This window comes from Cynocephalus volans, chromosome 10, assembly GCF_027409185.1.
Source record: "Cynocephalus volans isolate mCynVol1 chromosome 10, mCynVol1.pri, whole genome shotgun sequence".
NCBI classification, from domain to species: Eukaryota; Metazoa; Chordata; class Mammalia; order Dermoptera; family Cynocephalidae; genus Cynocephalus; species Cynocephalus volans.
In genome coordinates this window covers 553,850-560,345 of record NC_084469.1, presented here as the reverse complement: position 1 = coordinate 560,345, position 6,496 = coordinate 553,850, and positions in this window count along the sequence as shown.

The following is a 6,496-nucleotide window of genomic DNA, read 5'->3' as shown; positions in this document are numbered from 1 at the left end:
AGCAAGGGGAGGGACCTGTGTCACTGTCGGGGAGGAGTGGTTGCCTGGCTTGGTCACGATGAGCCTGCTGCCTGAGCTAGGTAGACAGGTGACAATAGAACCTGGCTGGTTGACCAGCTTTTGTTCCTAAATCCTATGCAATCTTTTGTGTGTATGGAGAACAAGTAGGGAAGAATTAAACTTGGGTTTTCAATCTTCTGACTGCCTGTCTGTTAAGAAGTACCTTCATTTCTTACCATCGGGAGTTGTTAGCATTGGGTTGGGATCCCAAGGACGGGCTTTATGAATCAAGAACATCTTGAAACAGTTTGCAAATTGATAGACCGGCAGGTTAGCTCAGTTCGTTAGAGCGTGGTGCTGATAATACCAAGGTCCAGGGTTCGATATCTGTACCTAGAGTGTCACAGAATTCGTTCCCCCACCTCTTGCAATTGACAGCCCATCAATATTTGGCAGTTATCGTGACTCCTCCTAAGTTTTCTCTTTCTAGGAAAGCTGAGAAACCTACCTCGACCACTGACTCTCTGTGTGACCCTGAGTCTCACTTTCCTCTCAGTGTCAGTTTCCTCTTTGCAAAAACTGGGATATAGCAGCGCCTGTCCGTACGGTGGTTGTGGAAATTAATTGAGCTCTGCTGGTATATGCAGAGTGCTTAGAACAGTGCTTGATGTACAGGCAATGCTCAGCAAGATTTTCAATATGGCTTTGTATTTTCAATATTGTTTTGTATACATATAGCACTTAAAATTGAACAACTTTGAGACATTTTATTTAATTTGAAAAACCACAAGAATAAAACATGATGACATGCAAAAATTATATACTTTCAGCAATCCCTCTCTAGCTTTTTAAGTATTTAACTATCCATCACTTTTATAGTTTTGTTAAAATTTTTCATATCCGTTTATAGTGTATATTAATATATAGATATTGTATATTAATTGTAAATATTATAAACATTATAAATACAGTCATGTGCCTCACAATGACGTTTTGGCCCACAATAGACCACATACTCAATGATAGTGCCATAGATTATCATGGAGCTGAAACATTCCTATCGCCTAGTGACATCGGAACCTTCACAGTAGTACAAAGCATTACCTTGTTCATGTTTAGGTATGTTTAGATACACAAATACTTACCATTGTGTTACAATTGCCTACAGTATTTGATACAGTAACATGCTGCATAGGTGTGTAGCCTGGGAGCAGTAGGTTATTCCACATGGCCTAGGTGTGAATTAGGCTATACCTTCTAGGTTTGTGTAAATACACTCCATGATGTACATACAGTGACAAAATTGCCTAATGACACATCTCTCAGAATTGATCTTTCGTTAAGCAGTGCAGGGCTGTATATATATTGTACGTTAATTGTATACTAATGCAATATATTATAAAAAGTTAATTTAGGATGTTAACTTTTTTGTTGTCCATAATATGAAAAATAGTGAGCTTCTTTCCTTGCTTGCTATTCTTATGGAATTCTAAACTTGAATCAAATATATCCACTTGATTTTGAAATAATCCTAAACTCGCATGTCTCCCATAGTTTTCAGATAGAGGGTAAGAATCCGTGAGAAATAAGATGTATCCACCCCCAAGCAATTAGGTTGCTTCTTCTTCTGTTTTTTTGGTGGCTGGCTGGCACGGGGATCCGAACCCTTGATCTTGGTGGAATAACACCATAGGTTTCTTCTTCTGTTCTGTTATTGGCATCTGTTTTTCATATCTATTTTATTGGCATTATCCATGTGTGGGCTCTTTACCTCTGGTTGCTCTTCCTGTTTACACTTCTACTCATTTACGCTTAAAATTTATTTTTTCTGGTTATCAAAGTAAAATATATCCATCACAGACCATTTGGAAAATATAGAAAAACATACATATAATACCACTGGCCAAATGTAACTCCTATTAATATTTTATTATACTTGTTTTCAGTCTTCTTTCCATCTCTCTATATATCTCGATCTTTATCTCTTTCTATATAGTCGGCCCTCCATATTTGTGGGTTCCACATCTGGAGATTCAACCAACCACAGATCAAAAATATTTGAAAAAAACTTTCGTCTGTACCGAAAGTATACAGACTTTTTTCTTGTCTTTATCCCCTAATCAATACCGTATAACAACTATTTACATAGCATTTACTTTTTTTTTTTTTTTTAAGATGACTGGTAAGGGGATCTTAACCCTTGACTTGGTGTCGTCAGCACCACGCTCTCCCAAGTGAGCGAACCGGCCATCCCTATATAGGGATCCGAACCCGCGGCCTTGGTGCCATCAGCACCACACTCTCCCGAGTGAGCCACAGGCTGGCCCTCCATAGCATTTCCGTTGTATTAGGTATTATAAGTTATCTAAAGATGACTTAAAGTTCACAGAAGGATATGCATTGGTAATATGCAGATACTACCCCATTTTATATCAGGGGCTTGAGCATCCATGAATTTTGGTGTCTAAGGGAGATCCTAGAACCAATCTCCCACATACTGAAGGATAACTCTATATCCATACTTTTTAAACAAAAATGAAATACCACTGAATGCTTTTTCACTTCACACTAAATGGTACCAATTTACTCTTCAAGCCAGTTCCAAACTAACCATCCTAAAATACAGATTTCATCACATTCCTTCTCAGCTCAAGAATTTGCAACTGCCATTCAGGCCACAGGAAACCTCTGAGCACTTCTTAGACACTGGGTGTGGCAGAAAGAATTGATTTGGAGCCAGAGGACCTGAGGTCAAGTGTGTCTTTCACTTAACAGCTGTGTGGTCTTGGGCAAGTTACTTAACCTTCCTGAGCCCATTTCCCTATGATGATAAATGACAAAAATCCTCCCTCTAAGGGCCCAGATGATTCATGCTTGAGAAAGTGCATCATGCAGGGTAAAATGCTGTACAAATGGCAACAATGCTACTTCCCCTCTCCAATAAAATTGGGAGCCTCTTTAAGTTGGGTTCATTAGGAAGCTTAGTGATGGGCAACTCGGTCTCTGTTTTTAATAAAAGCTTGCTTAATTTATGAACAAATGTCTACCAGGCCTTAATTCAGCCCTAATCCCTCATACATACTGCTTCAAGATTTTCCAGTCATTCTCTGTGGTGTTCTTTAATTTGGGGTGACCAACTGTCCTAATTTTCCTATGACTGAGGGAATGTGGGCATTTCATTTTTAAAACCAAATCTGAGGGGTTTCTCAGGAGTCAAAGTTTCAGTGCTAAAACCAGAATGAGTTGGTCCCCTATTAATAACTCAGTAATGGATTTGAGGGTTGGAGGGAAGAATTGCTACCTCCAGCTTCCATGGCCAGCATCACTAAGATAATAATGCCAGTGAGATATGAGGAGGACATTTCCAACTGGGTCTCATGGGTTGTTGGACTCTAACTGCCGGGGCCTGTAGCTTTGCAAGAAACTTGATTTTACCTCTTACACTGTGGTTATTTGGCCCTGTGGAATTTAATTAAAACTTATAAATGATGAGTTGGTTAACCAGAATGTCGATTGAAAATGTTTCGTTACTTTTCTAGGGCAGCCCCTTCCCTGCTTAAGATGCCTGAGAGGGAATGGAAAGGGAGCAAGTGTTGGAGATGGGCATTGCTGGACAGTGTACTGTATGTTGGATTGTAACTGACTCTCCACTGAGTGCCCAATTCTAGGGAGATCTAGAATGTTTGCAAACTGGCAGAGACCATGGATAAGGCTTACTAGACTGACCCACCAAACACTTTGTCCAGTGTGTGTGCCCACTGTGCTTGTCACCTCTTTACCTCATCTCAATATGCTTCCCAAAGTTGCGATCCGTAAGTTTCAGATTCCTTCACACAACTCTGTTTTTGGTTATGTGCTTCCTGCTACAGATTTGTCTCATGCATGTTCGAGAGTCCCTGGGGTCACATGACAATGGAGTGTTCTGGGAACATTACCTTTAAATGGCTAATTTCCTCTTATTCCTTTAGTCAAGAAGAAGTTCCTGTTCCAGGCTTGAGCATTCTGCTTTCTCTCCAACTTTTCCACAGCAACGCTTGTCTCTCAGCAGGGACAGTTATCTCTGTGGCTTGTAGTTTCTCAGACCACAGGGACTTTTCAATACCAGCACCACCTGCTGCCCTGATTCCCAGAGGCTTCCTTCCCTTTCCACCTGGCCTCCCACTGCCCTCTAGTTGACACACTTTGGGTTTTGCTGCTGGCCAAGAACAGGGAGGGGCTGCACTGGTGTGGGGTGATGGTTGATCTGGAAATAGCCTTGTGGGAGGGACCTGGTTCTGAAGTTGGCATTGAAGTGTGAGTCTGTTCTTACAATGCCTGGTGCTCAGCAGTCAGAAAAAGGAGACATCTTTGCGGATCCATTTCTCCCTCCCAGGGTATTTATTCACCCCTCTGGGTTGGTGACTGTAGTACTATCTAGACATGGCTTTTACTCTGGACTACCTGGGTATTTCTTCCTGCCTGGGACTCTACATTCTGCCTAACAGAATCTTGCAAAGGAGGACCTGCTTGTGGCCTGGAAGTGGGCCAGCTGGCCATTAATATGTACCAGCCTCTCTACATTTGCCAGCTCATGACCCCCCACTCATCACTAGCTATTCCTGCACATGCCCCAAGTGAAGAAAGGTTGGTCATCAGGGGCGGGGGCAGTTAAGGGAGAGAACTGAGACCAGGTACCCAGTGGTGCAGAAGGAGGAAGTGAAGCTGAGAAGGGACCAGGTGTACACTGGTTTTTGCTGAAGTCATCTTCCTCCCTACTGAGAGAACAGGCAGCTGGTTGATACCAACCAGGCTGGCTCTCCCTGAGTCAGCCCCCTGCAGACACTGGCAACTGATAGTGACAGCCTGGCTGCTTTGACTGCAATGGTGACAGGCTTGTGGCCTCCCTGCCATCCCTCAGGCAACCCAGGGCCTGGCTTCTGACTGCCTGTCTGTGCATCAGTCCTACAAGGATCCCCTCTGTTCATAGGGGTCTGACCTGTATAGTGCTCACTCTGTTCACATGCAGAGCTTTATTAAAGATAAATGGTTCATGGGAGGAAAAGTATATCCCCAGGCCAATAGTGAGCAAGTATGCTCTAATGTAAAAAGGGGGGGGGGATCTCAATTTGCCCAAAGTTCCTCAGTACTCTTCAGCCCCAGTAAGAGTGGCAGAAACTTTCTTGGGCTGGTGTTTCACTCTTGTGCTGAGCTCTGCCAGCCCCAATCCTTCTGATCCACTCAGCCTGACCCTCTGGTTTTGACCCCAGACATCCTGAGGGCAGGCAGAAGTTGCCAATTACCCTGACTTGGGTGATGGGGACACTTTGTAAGTATATTTAGGCCAGTTGAGGCTGACACCCCTTACCCCTACTCCAAGGATACAATCTACCCTCTCTACACAGGTATTCAACGTGCCACAACCTCTGACAATCATGAGCTCATCCAGGGACTCCAAAAGTCCTCAGAAATAGGATGATTCTACACCAGCCTATAAACTATCACAAAAGGCAGGACCGTGCAATGGTTAGGAACACAGATACCAGTCAGTCAAACCAGGGTTTGAATCTAAGTCTGTTGGCCTCAGTTTCCTCATTTATAAAATGAGATTAATAATAATGTCTACCACTTCGTAAGGTTGTCATGAGGATTAAACAAAAGAATGTACTTATCACAGTGTATGCATGCATATTAGCCATCACTGTAATCCTCACCTTTAGGGTATATAAGACCCTAATGGGGCCCGGACAATCCACCACAGACTAAGAAGAAGCTGCTTTGCCCTTTCGATCCTGAAGATTTAGGCTCCTAAATCAAGTACTTCCCTACAGTCTTTGACCAGAAGTGGAAGTCGCTGTCCTTTAAATAACTGGAGACCATCTGAGAACAGAAATATGGTGCCTTAGCTGTGGAAAAACTTTTGACCCTGCTTGCAGTCCAGGTTTTCAATTTGGCCTCTTGAAGAAACAGAGCACACCCGGGACACTAGGCAGGAACAGAGGGCAGCATTCCCCGCCTGGAAGCAGGCAAGGAGCATGCCAAAAACACCACTTCCACATGGACGGCCCACCACAGCCACGGCTGCTGCAAAAGTGGCTCAACACAACAGTAGCCAGAGCCACCATGCAGGCAGCCCACCAGACACTCAACTGCAGTGACACAAGGAGAGTCACCAGCAAAAACCAGAAAAAGAGGAGGACATTTCTCTCCTCAAAGCCCACTCCAGCATAATAGAAGCAACTGCTCTACCACGCCCCTGCTTTTCTTTCTCTCTTTCTTTTTTTTTTTAAGATGACCGGTAAGGGGATCTTAACCCTTGACTTGGTGTTGTCAGCACCACGCTCAGCCCGTGAGCGAACCGGCCATCCCTACATATAGGATCCGAACCCATGGCCTTGGTGTTATCAGCACCGCACTCTCCCGAGTGAGCCACGGGCCAGCCGCTTGCTTTTATTTCTGATCTTAGTAATTTCTGTCTTCTCTCTTTTTTTCTTGGTCAGTCTAGATAAAGGTTTGCAAA